Source organism: Rhinopithecus roxellana, chromosome 12 (genome assembly GCF_007565055.1).
Source record: "Rhinopithecus roxellana isolate Shanxi Qingling chromosome 12, ASM756505v1, whole genome shotgun sequence".
NCBI lineage: Eukaryota > Metazoa > Chordata > Mammalia > Primates > Cercopithecidae > Rhinopithecus > Rhinopithecus roxellana.
Window position 1 is genome coordinate 112,615,292 of NC_044560.1, and position 22,712 is coordinate 112,638,003.

At 42.3% G+C, this 22,712-nt stretch overlaps 1 long non-coding RNA gene across 1 annotated transcript; it reads right to left on the reverse strand.

Annotated features, from left to right (window-relative positions):
• Positions 1-461: 461 nt before the first annotated feature.
• On the reverse strand, positions 462-17,321 carry LOC115892096. Its single transcript, XR_004051984.1, has 4 exons — positions 17,272-17,321; positions 6,009-6,236; positions 4,293-4,485; positions 462-520 (listed from the first exon to the last, which is right to left on the reverse strand). It is a non-coding gene; the product is annotated as an uncharacterized LOC115892096 (long non-coding RNA).
• Positions 17,322-22,712: the final 5,391 nt, after the last annotated feature.

Sequence of the window (22,712 nt, forward strand, 5' to 3'; positions counted from 1 at the left end):
CAACATGGAAGAAGACATGGGTAATGTAAGCAGAGAGATACAAACACTAAAAGAGGATCAAAAAGAAGTGCTAGAAATAAAAAACACTGTAACAGAAATGAAGAACATCTTTGATGGGCTCATCAGTAGACTGAACATTGTCACACACGTCCGTGTGAAGAGACGACCAAACAGGCTTTGTGTGAACAATAAAGCTTTTTAATCACCTGGGTGCAGGCAGGCTGAGTCCAAAAAGAGAGTCAGCAAGGAAGATAGGGGTGGGGCAGTTTTATGGGATTTGGGTGGGTAGTGAAAAATTACAGTCAAAGGGGATTTTTCTCTTGCAGGCCGAGGCAGGGGTCACAAGGTGCTCAGTGGGGGAGCTTCTGAGCCAGGAGAAGGAATTTCACAAGGTTAGTTGATCAATTAAGGTGGGGCAGGAACAAATCACAATGGTGGAATGTCATCAGTTAAGGCAGGAACCAGCCATTTCCACTTCTTTTGTGATTCTTCAGTTGCTCCAGGCCATCTGGATGTATACCTGCAGGTCACAGGGGATATGATGGCTTAGCTTGGGCTCAGAGGCCTGACATTCCTGTCTTCTTATATTAATAAGAAAAATAAAATAGTGGAGAAGTGTTGGGGTGGTGAAAATTTTGGGGGGTGGTATGGAGAGATAATGGATGATGTTTCTCAGGGCTGCTTCAAGCAGGATTAGGGGCAGTGTGAGAACCTAGAGTGGGAGAGATTAAGCTGAAGGAAAATTTTGTGGTAAGGGTCAATATTGTGGGGTGGTTAGAAGGAGTATTTGTCATATAGAATGTTTGGTGATGGCCTGGATGTGATTTTGTATGAATTCAGAAACTAAACGGAAGACACAAGGTCTGAATAAGAGGAGAAAAACAGGTATTAAAGGACTAAGAACTGGGAGGACGGAGGACATCTAATTAGAGAGTGCCCAAGGGGGTTCAGAGTGATTATTTGCTTGGTTGGTGAGTTTTGGGGCTCTGTCTTTGAGTTTTTTTATGTTGTCATATACCAGGCCAGATTGATTTATGTAAAAACAATACTCTTCATTTAAAAATATACAGAGTCCTCTTTCTTTTAGCAGTGAGTAAGTCGAGGCCTTGGCAATTTTGGAGGAAAGAGAAATGCAAAGCCAGCAATTGTTTGTTAAAGAAGGATTAGAAACAGCTAGGAGAGAGTGAGTGAGATTGATAGTGTGGTGGAGATAGCTGGGGAGAGGTAGAGGGTGGCATAAGAATGGGAACGAGAATAAGAGTGAGTATAAAAGTAAAGAATAGGACTTCATCAGGGTGAAAGTATTGGAGTGCACCTTACGACTGAAGATCTTCTATTCACGTTAAGAGAGACTTAAGGGTGGCAGTTTGAGGTAAAACCAGGAAATATCAGTTATGATAGTTTGGAGGAAAAGTGTAAACTGGCAGTGTAAACTAGGGCAGGGAATTTACGAGTAGTTGAGAATGGTGAATAGGGGTATGACAGAAGATAGTAGGGATGATAAGTTTTTGGGGTGCAGTCCAAGTTGGGCTGGTGTCTGGAATGAGACTGGGGTCTAACAAAAAGGAGTGTCCATACAGGAACTTAAATGGGCTGTACCCTGTAGCATTCCAAGGACAGACCCAAATTCTGAGAAGGGCAAGTGGTAAAAGTACTGTCCGGTCCTTTCTAAGTTGGAGGTTGAGCTTAGTGAGGTGTGTCTTTAAAAGACCATTAAGTCCATTCTGCCTTTCCTGAAGATTGAGGATGGTAAGGGGAAAGAAAGCTCCACTGAATACCAAGAGTCTGAGAAACTGCTTGGGTGATTTGACTAATAAAGGCTGGTCTGTTATTGAACTGTATAGAGGTGGGAAGGCCCAACCAAGGAAGTATGTCTGACAGAAGGGAAGAAATTACTGTGGTGGCCTTTTCAGACCCTGTGGGAAAGGCCTCTACCCATGCAGTGAAAGTGTCTACCCAGACCAAGAGGTATTTTAGTTTCCTGACTTGGGGCATGTGAGCGAAGTCAATTTGCCAGTCCTTGGCCCAGGCAAATCCCCAAGCTTAATGAGTAGGGAAGGGAGGGTGCCTGAACAATCCCTGAGGAATAGTAGAATAGCAGATGGAACACTGAGAAGTGATTTCCTTGAGGATAGATTTCCACAATGGAAAGGAAATGAGAGGTTCTAAGAGGCGGGCTAGTGGCTTATAACCTACATGGAAGAGGTTATGAAATGACAACAGAATAGAATGGGCCTGTGAGGCTGGAAGGAGATATTTTCCTTGGTCTGAGAACCATGTGCCTTGTGTGGGAAGATATTGATAGGTGGAGGTTTCAGTGGGGGAGTAGGTGTGAGTGACCAATGAGAAGGAGAAAAACTGGCCATGAGGGACAGAAGTTGGAATGCTAGCTGCTGCGTTAGCTACCTTATCAGCATAAGCATTTCCCTGAGTGATAGGATCTGACAACTTTTGATGGCCCTTGCAGTGAATGACTGCAGCTTCCTTTGGAAGTAAAGCAGCCTTGAGAAGGGTTTTTATTACAGAGGCATTAATGATAGAGGACCCTTGCGTAGTGAGAAAACCTCTTTCAGCCCATATAACAGCATGGTGGTGCAGGATATGGAAGGCATATTTAGAGTAAGTATAAATATTGACACATAGTCCCTTTGCAAGAGTGAGGGCCCAAGTTAAGACAATGAGTTTGGCTTGCTGAGAGGTAGTGGAGTGGGGCAGAGTGGTAGCCTTAATGATAGATGTGGAAGATACTATAGCATAGCCTGCCTTTGCTGGTGAGCGGCGATTAGGCCTGGTGCAACAGCCATCAATAAACCAAGTGTGATCAGGGTGAGGAACAGGAAAGAAGGAAATATGGGTAAATGGAGTGAATGTCAGGTGGATCAGAGAGATACAGTCATGGGGGTCAGGTGTGGTATCAGGAATAATGTGGGAGGCCAGTTTGAAGTCTGGGCCAGGAACAATGGTAATTGTGGGAGACTCAACAAAGAGTAAGTATGGCTGAAGGAGCTCGCGGGGAGCAGAAAGTACATGTGTCAGGTGTGAGGAAGAAAGTAGATTTTGGAAGTTATGAGAACTGTAGAGAGTGAGCGGAGCACAGTTTGTGATTTTGAGGGCCTCTGAAAGTATTAAAGCATCAGCAGCTGCCACACACAGACATGAGGGCTAGGCTAAAACAGTAAGCTCAAGTTGTTTGGACAGAACGGCCACAGGGCGTGGTCCCAGCTCTTGTGTAAGAATTCTGACTGCACAGCCCCATACATCAGCTGTGTGTAATGAAAACGGTTGGGATGAGTTAGGGAGAGTTAGTGTGGGAGCAGCTTTTAGGGCTGTTTTTTAAGGAATGGAAAGGGGAGTGGGGAAAGTATTTAGGATTTATGGGGACAGCTAGCTTTCCTTTTGTGAGTTTATATAATGATTTAGTCAGGATGGAAAACTAGATATTTAAAGGTGAAAGTACCTAACCATTCCTAAGAAGGAAAGGAGTTGTTGCTTTGTAGAAGGGGTTGAGGTTTGGGAGATTATCCAGACATGATCAGCAGGAAGAGCACATGTGGTTTTACAAAGATTTACGCCAAGATAGGTAATAGATGAGGAAGAAATGTGGGCTTTGGAGGGGGATTTGCAATATCCCTTTGAGAATAGGTGTTGGAGGAGCAGGAGGGTATCCTGTTGGGAAAATTTGTAAGAGGGGCTGCAGATAAGGCAAAGATCCTGAACCAACCTGTAAGATTTGTCCAGTTTCTGGACAGGTAGGATGGGGGAGTTGTAAGGAGAATTTGTAGGCTTTGAAAGGCCATGTTGTAACAGGCCAGTGATAATGGGCTTTAGTCCTCTTAAAGCCTGTTGTGGGATGGGGTACTGGCGTTGAGCAGGGAAAGGGTGATTAGGTTTTAATGGGATGGTGAGGAGTGCCTGATTGGTCACCAAGGAGGGAGTAGAGGTATCCCATACTTCTGGACTAAAGTAGGGAGACACAAGGGGAGGATGTGAAGGAGGCTTTGAACTGGGGAAAAGGGTGGCAAGGAGGTGTGGCTGTAGTCCAGGAATAGTCAGGGAAGCAAATAATTTAGTTAAAATGTCTCAATAAGGGAGTTGGGCAGGTGGGGATAACTTAAATGAGTGTATAAAAGAAAAGTGTTCAAGTCAGCACCAGAGTTGGGGAGTTTTAAGAGGTTTAGAAGCCCAGCCGGCAATACCCACAACAGTTATGGAGGCAAGGGAAACAGACCCTTGAAAAGAAGGTAATGTGGGATGGGTAGGCTCCATGTTGATTAAGAAGGGGACAGACTTACCCTCCACTGTAAGAGTTACGCAAAGTGTCTGTGATGGTTCAGGAGGCTTCTGAGGCACTCAGGCAGTGTCAGTCTTCAGCCACTAAGCCAAGAAGATCTGGGAAGGAGTCAGTCAGAGAGCCCTGAGCCAGAGGTCCAGGGGCTCTGGGAGTGGCTGCCAGGCAAGTTAAACAGTCCAATTTCCAGTGGGGTCCTGCACAGATGGGACACGGCTTAGAGCAATCCCGGGCTGCAGGCATTCCTTGGCTCAGTGGCCAGATTTCCAGCACTTGAAGCAAGATCCTGGGGAAGAAGGTCCTGAAGGAATGCCTGGCCACTGTGGTTTAGGTGTTTTGAAGTTTTTGTGTGCTGGAGATGGGGCCCCATCTCACAGTGGAGGCAAGTAATTGCAACTCAGAAATATGTTGCCACTTGGCTGTCTCTTTGTTATTATTGTACACCTTGAAGGCGAGGCTAATTAATTCCTGTTGTGAGGTTTGAGGGCCGGATTCTAATTTTTGAAGTTTTTTTCTAATGTCAGGAGCTGACTGGGTGATAAAATGCATATTGCAAATGAGACAGCCTTCTGAGCCTTCAGGGTCGAGGGCTGTAAAGGGTCTCAGGGTTGCTGCCAAACGAGCCATGAAGTGGGCTGGGTTTTTCATATTTGATGAAAAAAAGCCTAAACACTAACTGATTTGGGAGAGGTTGGATAAAGAAAAAGAGCATTAACCTTGACTATGCCTTTAGCTTCAGCCACCTCTTTAAGAGGAAATTGTTGGGCAGGTGGGGGAGGGCTAGTTGTGGAATGAAACTAAGCCAGACCGGGTGTGAGGAGGGCAGATGATAGAAGGATTATAGGGTAGAGGATCAGAGGCTGAGGAAGAATTGGAGCCTGATTCAGCCTGGTGGGGAGTGACCTGAGGAGGAGGGGAGAGGTCAGATGAGTCTGTAGAAAAAAAGGATTCAAAGGACTCAGAGCTTGGGGTGGAGACCGAAGGAACAGACAGGAGAGAAAGAAGAAAGATTTGGGACGAGTCACATTGGAAGCAGAGACTAGGGAGGGACCAATGTGTAAAAGAATGCCTGGATGTCCGGCACCTCAGACCATTTGCCCATTTTTTCAACAAAAATTATCTAGGTCTCGTAGGATGAAGAAATCGAAAGTGCCATTTTCTGGCCATTTAGAGCCGTTATCAAGTTTGTATTGGGGCCAAGCAGTGTTGCAAAAGAAAATAAGACACTTAGGTTTTAGGTCAGGTGAGAGTTGAAGAAGTTTTAAGTTCTTGAGAACACAGGCTAAGGGAGAAGAAGGTGGAATGTGGGGGTGTGGAAGGTTGCCTATAGTGAAGGAGGCAAGCCTAGAGAAAAGAGAGGGTAGAGACATGGAGAGAAGGGGTCATACTTCCCCCCAGGGAGGTGGTGCTTGCCACCAAGGTGAAGGATCAAGGCAGGCATCCTCACGGTGGTCAAATACCTCTGGAGTGTGGGTGAATAGTCAGACAGGTGTCCCCACAATGTTTAAACATGCAGGGAAAACTGTCTTCCTGAGTCTGTGACCGGCGCCAGAATTTTGGGTTCACGGATAAAACGCATCTCCCCTGTCTCCACCAGAAAAGGAAAGGAACTGAAATTAAGGGAAGGGAGAGATTGAAGGGTGGCACAGAAATTGAAAGGAGAAAGAGGTTGAGGGATAGTGAGAAATGTTGGATAAGAGAGTAAAAAGAGGCCGCTTACCCGATTTGAAATTGGTGAGATGTTCCTTGGGCTGGTCTGAGGACCCAAGGTCATAGGTGGATCTCCTCACGCAGTGAGGGCGAGGACAGGGGGCTGGTCTCCCAAAGGAGTCCCTCTGTCCCAAGTCTTTGGCACCAAATGTCACGTGTGTCCGTATGAAGAGACCACCAAACAGGCTTTGTGTGAGCAATAAAGCTTTTTAACCACCTGGGTGCAGGCGGGCTGAGTCTGAAAAGAGAGTCAGCAAGGAAGATAAGAGTGGGGCAGTTTTGCAGGATTTGGGTGGGTAGTGGAAAATTACAGTCAAAGGAGGTTTTTCTCTTGCGGGCAGAGGCAGGGGTCACAAGGTGCTCAGTGGGGGAGCTTCTGAGCCAGGAGAAGGAATTTCACAAGCTTAACCGATCAGTTAAGGCAGAGCAGGAACAAATCACAATGGTGGAATGTCATCAGTTAAGGCAGGAACTGGTCATTTTCACTTCTTTTGTGATTCTTCAGTTGCTTCAGGCCATCTGGATGTGTATGTGCAGGTCACAGGGGATATGATGGCTTAGCTTGGGCTTGGAGGCCTAACAAACATGGCCAAGGAAAGAGTCAGCAAATGTGAAATGTGCTGATAGAAACTTCTTAAACTTAAAAGCAGAAACAGGAAGAGAGAGAGGGAAGGAGGAAAGAAACAAATGGAATATCTAAGATCTGTGGACTATTACAAAGTATATAATATAAATGTAATCAGAATGAATCCAACAGGATAAGAAGGAGAGAAAGGAGCAGAAAAACTATTTGAAATGATGACTGAGAATTCTCCAAACTTACTGGCAGACATCAAAAAGCACAGATCTAGGAAGCTGAGAGAAGATCAAGTAAGACTGTGGTATGAGATATATTTGGCCTTTATCACCAGTTCCTGTCAGAGTGCTGAAACCCTTGGAATGTCCTGAGTGATAAGAGTGTCATTTGTTATTCATAGTAAGCCAGTAAGCCCCACTGATGACACCTGAGTTCATGCTAATGAGGTACTTAAGGTAGAGCATCTGGATAGCCTCAGGATGGGCTATAAGATGTTGATGCTTTATATAGTTGAATTTTTATTTAAGATGGTCAACTGTATTATTCATCAAACAATTTAACAATGAAAGTACATGTTCACTTTTCCTTGTTCATGGTCTCTGCTTAGTTCAACTCTCCCTTTTCCAACCCTCATATTTCTTGCATCAATATTATACATTTTTCCCAGCTATGTATTTTATTTTACTTTTTTCATTTAGTTTTATTTCCTGTCTTTTACATTTTTGTACTTTTATATATGACATAAAATTCCTGATGGATTACTAACACCTTAATGCTGTGGTCCCATCCATTGAGGTCTCCATAGCCAATATCCAATATTATTATAATTGCTGATTCTATTCAGTCAACAACTGGTATATGTTTTGCTCTTATAGATTTGGCTAACATGTTTGTTTGGTGCCAATTTCAACAACCTCTGTATAGCAATTTGCATCCATCTCTGAAGGCATGCAATACACCTTTCCCAGGCAACTGAAGGGGTACCTGCCCAGCTCTGGCATCATGTACAATATTTGCAGACAAAATCTGAACTGCATTCACCTTTTTTTCTCTAGGAGCACAGGTAAGACATTATATTAATAACATCCCCCTCCCAGGAGACTTATTTGACACTTTCATTAAGGACATGTAAGTCCAATTTTTGGTACATTTTGGGTTCTGGTGACAACATATTCTACATTTACAAATTTTACTTCCAAATGAAAATCAGTAAGCCCAGGCCAGGAGCAGTGGCTCATGCCTGTGATCCCAACACTTGGGGAGTCCAAGGTGGGAGGATCTCTTGAGCCTAGGAATTTGAGACCAGCCTGGGCAACATAAAGAGACCCTGTCTCTACTAAAGACAAATAATAATTTAAAAACCCCTAGCTGGGCATGGTGGCATACACTTTTGGTTCCAGTTTCTCAGGAGGCTAAGGTAGGAAGATCACTTCGGCCCAGGAGGTTAAGGCTGCAGTCAGCTGTGATTGCAACAGTGAACTACAGCCTGGGTGACAGAGTGAAACTCTGTCTTAAAAGAAAAAAATTAGTGGACACTCTCGTTAGTGTTCTCAAAGCATCCTTCACTGTAGACTCACCACATGGCCCTGGATTTCTTCCCCTCATGTCTATTTGAGTGCCTTCTGTTTTTTCTGTTAATAATACAAGTCATGGAACACACACAACTCAGGAGTTTAGCTACACAGCAAGGACTGGCTCTCCATTTCAGTTCTTCTTACCTCTGCCCTGAGTCACATCAGGTCTTTTAATGTTGGCCCTCTCTCCACTCATGAACTTAACTCATGTTCAAAATAGCTGAGAACTCATAATGGAAAGGCACGAAAATTCTTCCAGGGAGCTCATGAGGAAAAGCAGCAACAATGAAGAATCCCTATGTAAGCTTTTCTGGTTGGACTGAGCAGGGACTTTATGTCTTAAGTGTGGTTTAAAGTGGCTCCAGAGTGGTAGGGATCCTGGTCTTGTCTGAAAATAAAATTATATAATCTCTAGAAGAGAAGGCCATGTTCTTCTAAGGATATGGAGAAGCTCCATGAAATCTCTTTTCAAGGACAGATAAAGATAACCACCAAAAATGGAAGCAAAGCAAATTGATTGAAGAGTTTAAAAATAAACTTTCATAAAATCTTCAGGTTTGTTATTATCAGATACATATTATGAAGCACCTATGCCTACCATGTTAACAAAAATCTTTGAAGAATGGCAATTAAAATGTCCTGGAGAGAAAATTATGAATGGAAGTAGATTGGAATATATTATTCAGAATGCAACACAGAGATTGAAAGATAAAAATTACAGAGAATTCAATACACCTGGAGGATAGAGCAGGTAATACCTGCCTTATAATGAATTGGAGTTCTCAAGGAAGAGAAAGAATGGGGAAGAGGCAGTATATGAGAGAGGAAGAGTTTGCTGAGCACTGAAGATGGCACTTCACAGATTCAAGTTGTTCAGCAAATCCCAAGCAGAAAAGAATTTAAGAATTTTACAACCAGAAACATTACGCCAAACTCCAGAAAACACATTCAGTTACTAATTCAGTTGAAAGCCCAGGATTCTAAGTAGAAAAGAATTCTACTATCCTAGTCTCTGCCCTCTTCCTCCTATGTCTCTTGCACTTTAATATTAAAAAGGTCATCCTTCTTTAAAAGAACATTGACCAAAAGACCTGCAATTCTCAGAGAAGGCAATACTACAGCCAACAGGCACATGAAAAGATTCTTAATCTCATTAGCAATTAACAATTAGAAATGCAAATTTAAGCCACAATGAGCTGCGATTTAACACCTATGAGATTGTCAGACTTTGAAAATTTCACAGATCAAGTGTTGACAATAACAGTTGGCAACCAAAATAACCATAAATTCTGGTGGGAGCGTAAATTGGTACAACTCTGGAAACAATATGTCATTGTACAGTAAAGTCATGAATGGGAACATACTTTGCACAATCCAGTCCTCCCTTATTACATACTCTAAGCCTTGAGAGGAAGCCAACTGATGCCACAGTGTTTCATAAAACTGTGGCTGCTATAGGAATTCACCACCACACCTACCCAATACACCAAGATAGAAGCATTGTCTCATGAAGATCATGCACATAAGTGCTTGACATGTGCGAGAAAACCTGTAGCCACACTATTTATAATTTTTTAAATAAGTAAAATAAAATATATTTTTTTAAAAAAGTAAACAACCCAAGTATACACCAACAGTAGACTGCTCTTGTAATACTTTTTTTTTTCTTTTCTTTTTCCTTTTTTTTTTTTTTGAGACAGGGTCTCACTCTGTCATGCAGGCTGGAGAGCAGTGGTTTGATCTCGGCTCACTGCAACCTCCATCTCCAAGATTCAAGCAGTTCTCCTACCTCAGCCTCCTTGAGTAGTTGGGACTACAGGTGTGCCCCAGCACGCCTGGCTAATTTTTGTATTTTTAGTAGAGATGGGTTTTTGCCATGTTGGCCAGTCTGGTCTCAAACTCCTGACCTCAAATGATCTGCCTGGCTTGGCCTTCCAAGGTGCTGGGATTACGGGCATGAGCCATCCCACTTGGCTTGCTCTTGTAATACTTGATCAAAATTTAGGACTCTGGGCTGAGTTATTTAAGATAAGAACATATTGTAGGAAGCCTACTTCCCACAAGATCTTCATGTTGCCCTCAACACGTTGCTTGGTTATATTATTTCCACATTGTTCACATTTAGTAGGGGTGAAGTAAGTGTTTTGAAGGAAGCCACGTCTGATGACATCTTAAGCCATCGTTGCCACTTTTTATTTTACTCCCATAGGAAGGAAGAGCTGTTGTAGGGTTCTGAGCTGATGTGTGACATGATCTAATGGGGCTGTCTGTATGGGGCACAGGCAAGAACAGGGTGATCAATAAAGATGCTGTCAAAGGAATGCAAAAGAGAGATACTCATGCGAAGGAGGCCACTGCTGGAGGCAGTAGGTTCTGCATAGGTTATGAATGTAGGGGAAAGAGAATTTCCTGAAGGGTGGAATGTAGGTGTGAGAGAAACATGGCATCAGCAATAATCCAAAATTGCACCTTGAGCTACCAGCTGGTTGCAGATACCACTTTCTGGGATGGGGAAGGGTGTGTTATGCCAGAGAAGTTCAGTGTTTGAAATACTGTCATTGTGGTGTCTATTAATCTTTGGAGTAGAAATGGGAGGAGTTGGAGAGTTAGAATTTTACCCTTGTCTGAAAATTTGTTGAGCCAAATGAAGAGAATCCTGCAAAGGCATTCAGGATGCCTTCTTTGTGCAGCATGTCAGTTATATTAACAGGGCACATTCCACAGTAGTCATAAGTATGAGGCCTTGTAGTGAAGGGTGATCAAGAGTGCTTAGTCAGATCTACTGACTGTTCACAGGGCTTGTATCCATTGCCTGTGTGAATCTGTGTCAGGGAAATGCAAATCAAAACCACAAATCAAAACCACACATCAATATGACTTCACATCTACTACGAAGGCTATAATTCAAAAGATGGAAAATAACTGGTGTTGGGGAGTGTGATGGTTAATATTAGGTGTCAACTAGACTGGATTGAAGGATGCCTGGGTGGCTGGTAAAGCATTGTTTCTTGGTGTGTCTGTGAGGGTGTTGCCAGAGGAGATTGACATGTGGGTTGTTGGCCTGGGGGAGTAAGATCCACCCTCACTGTGGGTGGGCACCATCCAATGGGCTGCCAGTGAGGCTAGAGCAAAGCAGGTAGAAGAAGGTGAGCTGCCCTTGCTTGAAGAGTCTTCTGGCTTCCTTCCTTTTTCCTGTGCTGAATGCTTCCTTCTGCTCCTCCTGCCCTTGAACATCAGACTCCAGGTTCTTCAGCCTTTAAGACTCTGGGACTTGCACCAGTGGCTTGCTGGGGGCTCTCTGGCCTCTGGCCACAGACTGAAAGATGCACTGTTGACTTTCCTGCTTTTGAGACTTTCGGACTGAGCCACTACTGGCTTCTGTCTTCAACAGCTTGCAGTAGGCCTATCACGGGACTTTCCTTTGTAATCATGTGAGCCAATTTGGCTAACGAAACTCCCTTTTATATATGCATATGTCCTATTGGTTCTGTTCCTGTGGAGAACCCGGACTAATACAGGGAGGATGTGGAGAAACTGGAACTCTTGTACCTTGCCAGTGGGAATGTAAAATGGCGCAGCTGCTGTGAAATGCTGCTGTAAAAATGGTGCAGAGCGTGGGGAAGTTAAATTGCAGTAGTTTCTGTAAATGAGCAGGGGTGGAAAGCAGTTTGGCAGTTCCCCAGAAAACTAAACCTATAATCCCAGCACTTTGGGAAGCCGAGGTGGATCACTTGAGCTCAGGAGTTTGAGAACATCCTGGGCAACATGGTGAAATCCCATCTCTACAAAAAAATCCAAAAATAAACCACCAAACACTGTAAAAAGACCATATGATTTGGCCATTCCACTTCTAGCTATATACCCAAAATAATTAATAATAGTTGCAGGAAAAGAAAACTTCCCAGTGGTTTACCCAGTGATGGAAAAGAGAGGGCCTCAGAAATTATAAGTGAAGGCATAGAAGCCAATTCCTTAGTGCAGATGATTTTGTTTACTGTGAGAAACATAATTCCTTATGACATATCATGACTTAGACACATAGACATTTATTAAATTTTTAATGAAAACAGAACTCACAAAAGACTATGAAGAACTTCCTAGGGGGCATAAGTAAACAAGGGCCATAATTTCACACTGATGTCTTTTCAACAAAGGGGAACTTTTCAGTGGCATCCAATGATGCTGAGAGGAACTATCCATAGGTTATAAAATTAACTATGGAGTCCTAATTAGGGAAAAGGAGTCAGATTGGCAGGACCAGGAGGAAGCAAAGAGAGAAAGCAGGTAAGCTACCGGTCTGCCTTTCTTTATGGCCCAGGACATATGGCCCTCCTGTGCAGATAACGTACATAACTCACAAACTTCCTGCCAATCATCAAATGCCTCAATTTACCAAACACCTCGGTTAACAGAAGAATGCAAGTTAAACTCTTGCTTTCTAGTGCTTTAAGATGCATTGTTAGGTTGTTTATTTGAAGTTTTTCTGCTCTTTGATGTAGCTGCTTATAGCTGTAAACTTCCCTCTTAGTACTGCTTTTACTGTATTCCATGGGTTTTGCCATGTTGTGTTGTTATTATCGTTTATTTTAAGAAACTTTTCAATTTCCTTCTTAATTTCTTCATTAACCCACTAGTCATTCATGAGTATTTTGTTTAATTTCCATGTGTTTTAATCACTTCTAAAATTTCTTTTGTTAGGCTGGGTGCAGTGGCTGATGCCTGTAATCCCTGCAGTTTAGGAGGCCGAGGTGGGCAGATCACTTGAGGCCAGGAGTTCAAGACCAGCCTGGCCAACATAGTGAGAGCCCCGTCTCTACTAAAAATACAAAAAATTAGCCAGGTGTGGTGGCACATGCCTGTAATCCCAGCTACTCAGGTGGCTGAGGCATGAGAATTGCTTGAATCCAGGAGGCAAAGGTTTCAGTGAGCTGAGATCATGCTACTGCACTTCAGCCTGGGTAAGAGAGTGAGACTCCGTCTCAGAAAAAAAAAATCTTATTGATTTCTAGTTTTACTCCATTGTAGTCACAGAAGATATCTGATATTATTTTTATTTTGTAGGGTTATTTAAGACTTGTTTTGGGCCAGGCACAGTGGCTCACGCCTGCAATCACAGCACTTTGGGAGGCCGAGGCAGGCGGATCACGAGGTTAGGAGATCGAGACCATCCTGGCTAACACAGTGAAACTCCGTCTCTACTGAAAATACAAAAGATTAGCCGGGTGTGATGGCACACACCTGTAGTCCCAGCTACTCAGGAGCCTGATGCAGGAGAATCACTTGAACCTGGGAGGTGGAGGTTGCAGTGAGCCGAGATCACGCCACTGCACTCTAGCCTGGGCGACAGAGCGAGACTCTGTCTCAAAAAAAAAAAAAAAAAAAAAAAAAAAAAGACTTGTTTTGTGACCACTGGATGAAATGTTCTATGAATATCTATTGGGTCCATTTGGTCTGTAGTACAGATTAAGTCCCATATTCTTTTGTTGATTTTCTATCTGGGTGATCTGTCCAATGCTAAAAATGTGATATATTGAGGTCGCTAGTTATTATTGTATTGAAGTCTAGCTCTCTCCTTAGTTCTAATATTTTCTTCATGTATCTCCAGTGTTGGATGCATATATATCCTATTGCTGAATTGGCCTCTTTATTATTATTTAAGGATCTTCTTTGCCTCTTTGTAGAGATTTTGTCTTGAAATAAATTTTATCTGATATAAGTATAGTTACTCCTCTTTTTGGGGGGGGTTTTATTTGCATGGAATATCTTTTTCTATCCATTTATTTTTAGTCTATGTGTGTCTTTATAGGTGAGATGTGTTTCTTGGCCACAGATTACTGATTCTTATTTTTCTATCCATTCACCCACTGTGTCTTCTGATTAGAAACTTTAGTCTATTTACATTCAATGTTACTATTGATAAGTAAGGACTTACTCCTGCCATTTTGTTGTTTTCTGTTTTGTGGTTGGATCTTCCTTCTTTCCTTCCTTCCCACCTTTCTTTTAGTGAAGGTGATTTTCTCAGATGGTATGTTTTAATTTCTTGCTTCTTACTTTTTGTGTATCAGTTGTATGTTTTTTGGTTTGAGGTTACCATGAGGCTTGCAAATAATATAAGCCATTATTTTAAACTGATGGCAACACTGATTGCATAAACAAAAAACAAACAAAAACAAATATTTAGAAACTCTACACTTTGCCTTTGTCCCCCACTTTTTAACTTTTTGTTTTTTTATTTATATCTTATTGTTCTGCCTATGTCCTGAAAAGTTGTCGTAGTTATTACTTTTGATCAGTTCCTCTTTTAGTCTTTCTACTCAAGATATGAGTGGTTTACAGAACACAATTAAAGTGTTAGAGTGTTCTGTATTGATTTGTGTACTTACTATTACAGTATAAAATTGTAATCAATACAGAATACTCCAACTTGTGAGTTAATTTTGAGTTTTGTACCTTCAGATAATTTCCTATTGTTTATTAATGTCCTTTTCTTTCAGATGAAGAACTTCTTTAGCATTTCTTATAAGATAGGTCTGGTATTGATGAAATCCCTCAGCTTTTGTTTTTCTGTCTTTACTTCTCCTTCATGTTTGAGGAGTGTTTTTGCTGGATATGCTATTATCAGGTAAACATTTTTTTCCTTCAGCATTTAGATATGTCATCCCATTCTCTCCTGGCCTGTAAAGTTTCCACTGGAAATTCTGCTGCCAAATGTATTGGAGCTCCATTGCATGTTACTTGTTTCTTTTCTCTTGCTGCTTTTAGGATCCGTTCTTTATCCTCGATCTTTGAGAGTCTGATTATAAAATACTTGAGGTGGTCTTTTTGGGTTAATCTGCTTGGTGTTGTATAGTCTTCTTGTACTTGAATATTGATATCTTTTTCTACGTTTGGGGAGTTCCCTGTTACTATCCCTTTGAATTAACTGTTGACCCGTATCCCTCTCTCTACCTCCTCTTTAAGGGCAGTTACTCAGATTTGCTCTTTTGAGGCTATTTTCTATTTTCTGTTTTCAAGTCTGTTGGCTCTGAGCCCAGCACAACACCAGGACTTGCCCGAAGACTACAGTCCTTGTGACCTAGATTGCCTTTCAAATTTGTTGAGGACCCTGGGGCACTTTAGCCTGCTGGTGGTAAGACTAGCCAGAACTCAGCTTCCTACTGCTGGGACAGAGGATTAATCTCTGGTTAGGGCTGGTTTAATTGCTCCCTCCATAGACACCAGCCAAATTCATTCTTGTGTTATGTTCTACTATGACAGGCAGCACTGAATTCCAATGCAAGTCCCACAATCACTTCACTCTTCCTCCCCAAAGCACACAGATTGTCTCTTCACCATGCATCTCTACCAAGGAATTGGGGAGGGGTGGCATCAGAGGTTCAAGACTGTCTTGCCTACCTTCCTCAATGCCTCTTTCCTTTATATAATGCTAAAACCAGGTACTGTGATCACTCTCATAATTTTTGGTTCTTATAAAGGGGATTTCTTTTATGGATAGTTGTTCAATTTGATGTTTCTGTGGGGAGGAGGGGATAATCACTGGAGGATTCTGTTCAGCTGTTTTGCTCCACTTCCTCTCAAAACATGTCTTTTATCTAAACAAGTTTTGGAGTCTTTTTTATATATCTGTGTTTTGTCAAGTGTTCCTCTCCTTTCTTGAACATTTCATACAATTTTTATAACTAAATAATTTTGTCTCCCAATTCTACCATGTGTGTCATTTCTGGGTCTGTTTATATTGGTTGATTCTTCTGATGATAGGTCATGCTTTTCTGCTTCTTTGCCTGCCGAGTAATTATTTTTTGGATGCAAAATACTGTAAAATTTAACTTTTTAGGTGCTGAATAGCTCTGTATTTCTAGAAATGTTCTTGAGTTTTGTTCTATTATTCAGTTGAGTTATTTGGAAATAGGTTGATCCATTTGAAGCTTTTTACAAGTTTTGTTAGGTGGCACAAAAGCAGCCATATGCAAAGGTAAATTTTATATTCCTACTGAGATAATACCTTTCTGAGTAAACTACTTGATGCCCCATGAATAACCAGGGTATTCCTCTCCAGCTGTTAGGAATACAAAGTATTTCCAGCCCTGTGTAAATTCCAGTCATTGTTTCCCCCTGCTTTCAGGTGGTTATTCCCTAGTCTTGAGTTATTTTCTCACATACATACACAGCAGTATTCAGTGAGGACTTGACTGCGACTTTCTGCAAAACCCTAAAGATCTCTGGATGATGACCTCACTGATTAGCAAGTTAAATTTTTCACAAAATTTTGATTATTTAGATCTCTTTACATCTTTCCATTGAGAATCTACTTATTGGTGCATGCCCACATGCATATGTGTGTTTTAAAGAATACTTCATAGGGCTTCTTGTCCTTAATACTCCATTTTTGAAATTCTTTCTCAGGTATTTTTGCTTATTTTTCCAAGTATAATATAAATGTCATATAAACAAACCATCCAATAGTAGCATTTTGAGTTTGGTTTCTTTTTTTCTTTTTTTTTTTTTTTTTTGAGATGGAGTCTCGCTCTGTCATCCAGGCTGGAGTGCAGTGACCGGATCTCGGCTCACTGCAAGCTCCGCCTCTGGGGTTTACGCCATTCTCCTGCCTCAGCCTCCCCAGTAGCTAGGATTACAGGCACCCGCCACCATGCCCGGCTAGTTTTTTGTATTTTTTTAGTAGAGACGGGGTTTCACCGTGTTAGCCAGGATGGTCTCGATCTCCTGACCTCGGGATCCGCCCGTCTCGGCCTCCCAAAGTCCTGGGATTACAGGCTTGAACCACCGCGCCCGGCCAAGTTTGTTTTCTTTCACTCATCATAATCTATGTGAGACTCTTCCGTGTTGTTGCATGTGTCAGTAGTTTGTTCCTCTTACGACTTCATAGCATTCAGTTGCTTGAGTGTAACACACTTTGTGTATCCATCCACCAGTTGAACATTTGGGTTATTTCCAGTTTCAATAAACTGAAATCTGAGTAAAACTGTTATGGATATTGCTGATCAGGTTTTTATGTCACCATAAGTCTTCATTTCTCTTTGGTGAATACCTAGGAGAGGTATTCATTGCTGGGTCATGATAAATGGAAGACTATAAGAATAGGAGCCGGGCGCGATGGCTCACACCTGTAATCCCAGCACTTTGGGAGGCCAAGGCGGGCGGATCACGAGGTCAGGAGATTGAGACCATCCTGGCTAACAGAGTGAAACCCCATCTCTACTAAAAATATATATATTTTTAATTTAGCTGGGTGTAGTGACAGGTGCCTGTAGTCCCAGCTACTCAGGAGGCTGAGGCAGGGGAATCACTTGAACCCAGGAGGCAGAGATTGCAGTGAGCCAATATCACACCACTGCACTCCAGCCCGGGCCACAGAGTGAAATTCCATCTCAGAAAAAAAAAAAAAAACAAAGTACGTTTTTTAAAAACATAAATACTGTTGGAAGAACTCAAAAAACTCCACACTAAAAAACAACAGACAAATAATCCCATTAAAAATTGGGCTAAGGGGCCGAGCGCAGTGGCTCAAGCCTGTAATCCCAGCACTTTGGGAGGCCGAGACGGGTGGATCACGAGGTCAGGAGATCAAGACCATCCTGGCTAATACGGTGAAACCCCGTCTCTACTAAAAAATACAAAAAAAAAACTAGCCGGGCGAGGTGGCGGGTGCCTGTAGTCCCAGCTACTCGGGAGGCTGAGGCAGGAGAATGGCGTAAACCCGGGAGGCAGAGCTTGCAGTGAGCTGAGATCCGGCCACTGCACTCCAGCCTGGACGACAGAGCGAGACTCCGTCTCAAAAAAAAAAAAAAAAAAAAAAAAATTGGGCTAAGGACATGAAAAAATGTTTCTCAAAATGTGATATACAGATGGCCAACAGGTAAATGAAAAAATGCTCAACACCACTAACACCAGGGAAATGCAAATCAAAACTACAATGAGATATCATCTTACCCCAGCTAGAATGGCTATTATTAAAGACAAAAAAAAACACACAAAAAACAAAAAACAGATGCTAGCATGGATGTGTAGAAAAGATAACACTTATACACTGTGGCCTGAAATGTAAATTAGTGTGGCCACTAGGAAAAACAGTATGGTGATTTCTCAAAAACATCAACAACTAAAAGTAGAAGTACCACATGATCCAGAAATTCCCCTGCTGGACATTTATCCAAAGGAAAAGAAACCAGTACATCAAAGGGATACTTGAACTCACACATGTTTATTGCAGCACTATTCACAATAGCAAAGACATGGAATCAACCAATCAACAGAGGAATGGATAAAGAGGTGGTATATATACACAATGGAATAGTATCCATCCATAAGAAAGAATTAAATCCCATCATTTGCGGCAACATGGATGAGATGGAGATTATTATACTAAGTGAAATGAGCCAGACACAGAAAGATGAACACTACATGTTCTCACTCTTATGTGGGAATTTTAAAAGTTGATCATGGAGGCAGAGATTATAATATAGATACCAGAGGCTGGAAAGGGGAGGGAGTAAAGAGAGCTAGGTTAACAGGTACAAACATACAGTTAGATAAAAGACATAAGCTCTGTTCTTTGGCAGCAGAGTAGAGTGACTATCAGTAATAACAATGTATTGTATATTTCAAAGTGGCCAGAAGAGAGGATTTGAATTGTCCCAATGCCTAGACATAATAAATACTCTAAATGATGGTGATATAGTTTGGATGTGTGCCCCCTCCAAAGCTCATGTTGAAATGTGATCTCCAATGTTGGAGGTGGGGCCTAGTGGAGGTGTTGGAGTCATTGAGGTGGATCCTTCATGAATGGCTTGGGGTCCTCCCCAGTGGTAAGGAGTTCACAGGAGATCTGGTTGATTAAAAAAGATGGGGACTTCCTTGCTCCTGCTCCCTCTCTTACATGTGACATGCCTGTTACAGCTCCACCTTCTGCCATAAATATGAGCTTCCTGAGGCCTCATCAGAAGCTGAGCAGATGCTGGTGTCATGCTTGTATAGCCTGAAGAACTGTGAGCCACATAAACCTCTTTTTCTTTCTTTATAGCAATGCAAAATGGCCTAATACAGATAGACAGGCAGGAGAATCGATTGAGGCATAGAGTTCACGACCAGCCTGGGCAACAGATGAGACCTTGTCTCTACAAAAAAAACTGAAAAAATTAGCCAGGCATGATGGCTCTCACCTGTGGTCCCAGCTACTCAGGAGGCTGAGGTGGGAGGATCACTTGAACCTAGGAGTTTAAGGCTGCAGTAAGCTATCATCGCACCACAGCATTCCAGTCTAGGTGGCAGAGCTACAATACTTGATCATTAAAAATCTATGCATGTAACAATTATTATGCATACCCCATTAACATGTAAAATATAATGTATCAATTTTTTACAATCTTGTTTGTATTTTCATTGTTATTATATTACACTGACTGCTATTTTTAGGGGAAAATGCATCTTTATTCTATTAAAAATTCCCACTCAACATTTTCATTTATTTAAATTATGTTTCTTCCTCATGAGGATTTTAGAGTTTTTTTTTTTTTAATTTCATTAATTCAGCAAATATTGAGTGACCAGAAATATTCAGTTTGTGGCAATATTTTAGCACTGGGGCTGGAAGTTTAAATTTGGAAGTTGTAGATGAAGTTAGAATAATGAAGCTAGATCATATCAATTACAAAATGAGTAGAGACAGAACAGAAGAGAGGCACAGTGGCTCATGCCTGTAATCCCAGCACTCTGGGAGACCGAGACAGCAGGATCGCTTGAGCCCAGACTGCAAGACCAGCCTGGGCAACATAGGGAGACACTGTCTCTTTAAAATGAAATTTTAAAAAATACAAAAGAAGGAGGAAGAAGAAGAAAGAAAAAGAAGAGGATGAGAAGTAGAAAGAAGAAGAAAGAAGAAGGAGGAGGAGGAGGAGGAGGAGGAGGGAGGAGGAGGAAGAGGAATGAAGGAAGGGAGGGAGGGAGGGAGGGAATGATTCCTGCTATAAAACAAGGAACCAGAAAAGAAGATGAGAAGGATCCTCCAGTGAGGTGAGAAGAACACTAGGAGAGTGTCATATCATGAAAGTGAAACAGAAGGAGAGAGAGACAGAGAGAAGGAGGGAAAAACCAGTTGTGTCAAGTGAACAAAGGAACTTTGAATCTATGGCAATTAATCATTAATCCATAATGACAGACTTGGCAGGTCAGTCTGATCTTTTAAATGTTTGGCCATTTTTCCAGTGCAATCTAGGCCAGGCATGGCAATTCATGCCCATAATCCCAGCACTTTGGGAGGCCGAGGTAGGTGGATCACTCGAGGTCAGGAGTTCGAGACCAGCCTGACCAACATGGTGAAACCCCGTCTCTACTAAAAATACAAAAATTAGCCTGGGAGGGTGGCAGACACCTGTAATCCCAGCTACTCAGGAGGCTAAGCAAGAGAATCACTTAAACCCAGGAAGCAGAGGTTGCAGTGAGCTGAGATCATGCCACTGCACTCCAGCCTAGGCAACAGAGGGAGACTCCATCTTCAAAAAACAAACAAAAAAACAGAAACCAAATCTATTCTTTCTCCATGATTCATGAAGCTGCCATTTTTTATCTTAAACTACTTTCCTGTCTATTTCTGTAGTTTCGTTTCTGTCACAATGATCCTCTACCTATTAGACTATTTATAAATCCTTGTTTCATACCTATGTTGTAATCCTGGGTGAGAAAGATTCTGCTCATCCTTCTTGTTTTTTTAAATTTTCTTGGTTGATTTCAAGCACTTATTCTCTTTGATAAGTTTTAGATCAATCTTCATTGAAACAAAGATTAATTTAGATGGATTTGGGAATAGCTGACATTTCTACAGTGTGGATTCACCCCATACACAAACATGATTTAGTCCTTCATCTGTTCAAATTTTATTTTATACTTCTCAATAGAATTTTAGACCCTTTAATATGACCTCTACATTGAATGTTAAGTCTAGCAGAGTGTTCAGTACTTAATACATGTAAAATTAAGTTGTGTAAGAAGCAAACAGGTGAATTAAAATGCCTACATTCAGCCAGCAGGTCAAAGAAGAGCCAGGACTCAAGTCTCAGGCCCCTTAGCTCCAAGTCCCACATTTAACTCTGTTTGTGACCTTATCATGCCATCCTGACTCAGGAAGGTAGACAGGTATTACCAGTTACTGTGATTTGAATGTGTCCCCCAAATTTCATGTGTTGGATGCATGGCCTTTGGGAGGTGTTTGGGATTATAAAAGGTCATTAGGATGAGGTCCCCATGATGGGACTGGCAACTTTATAATAAGAGGAAGAGAGACCTGTGCTGACATGCATGCTCTTGCCCTTTCACTTCGTGATGCCTTCTGCCATATTATGACAGCAAAAAGGCCCTCACCAGATGCTGGCACTATGCTCTTGGACTTCACAGCCTTCAGATCTGTAAGAAATCCATTTCTTTATAAATTACCCGATCTCAGATACTTAGTTTATAGCTACAAAGAAATGAACTAAGACACTTGTTATGCCACTTTTTTGTAGCATAGTCACTGGAGCCCAGCACTGCTCTAGTCTCTAGTAAATAGAAGTAAAATTTAGTCTCTGCCTTATAGCCTCACAAATAGCCTCCTGGTAAATGCAATTGGCTATTTGATACTTTTGGAAGTAGGCTCAGAGGAGACATGATACTTGTCCCAGGGACCACATTCTACAAGGAAGACTTCAGGGCCTGAGCTGTCTCCACGGCACTAGCATTGCCTTAGGTGAGCTTCTGCCGTGCACTCCTCCTCTTCCTTCTTTCCAGCCTGAGACTGCATGGGGTCCTGGTCCCAGTGGCAGAAGTCAAGTCCTGAGTGTCCCTGCAGAAGGTCAGCCTCCTCAGGAGATACCTACCTAAGAAGTAGAAAATGGCAAATGTGCTAGGCGTGGTGGCTCACGCCTATAATCCCAACACTTTGGGATTACAAGGCAGGCAGATCACTTGAGCCCAGGAGTTCGACAGCAGCACGGCCAACATGCCAAAACCCCGTCTCTACTAAAAATACAAAAATTAGCTGGCCATGGTGGTGCGTGCCTATAGTGCCAGCTGTTTGGGAGGCTGAGGCAGGAGAATCACTTGAACCTGGGAGGCAGAGGTTGCAGTGAGCTGAGATCATGCCACTGCTCTCCAGCCTGGGTGACAAGAGTGAGACTCTGTCTCAAAAAAAAAAAAAAAAAAAAGGGCAAATGTCACCCAGAAGACCCAGAGGATTTGTGATGAGCCAGTCCAGGTCATCTTCTAAGTGACCCAGCCATTACCAGAGTGATGTTTAAGGGGCTACAGGTCCTGCGACTGTGATAAAGGCCAGGGCAAGGGAAAGTCTGTCTGTGGCTGATATGGTTTGGCTGTTTCCCCACCCAAATCTCACCTTGAATTGTAGCTCCCGTAATTCCCATGTGTTGTGGGAGCGACCTGGTGGGAGATAAGTGAATCATGGGGTCAGTTTCCCCCATACTGTTCTCATGGTACTAAATAAGTCTCACAAGATCTGATGGTTTTATAAGCAGAAACCCCTTTCACCTGATTCTCATTCTGTCTTGTCTGCCACCAT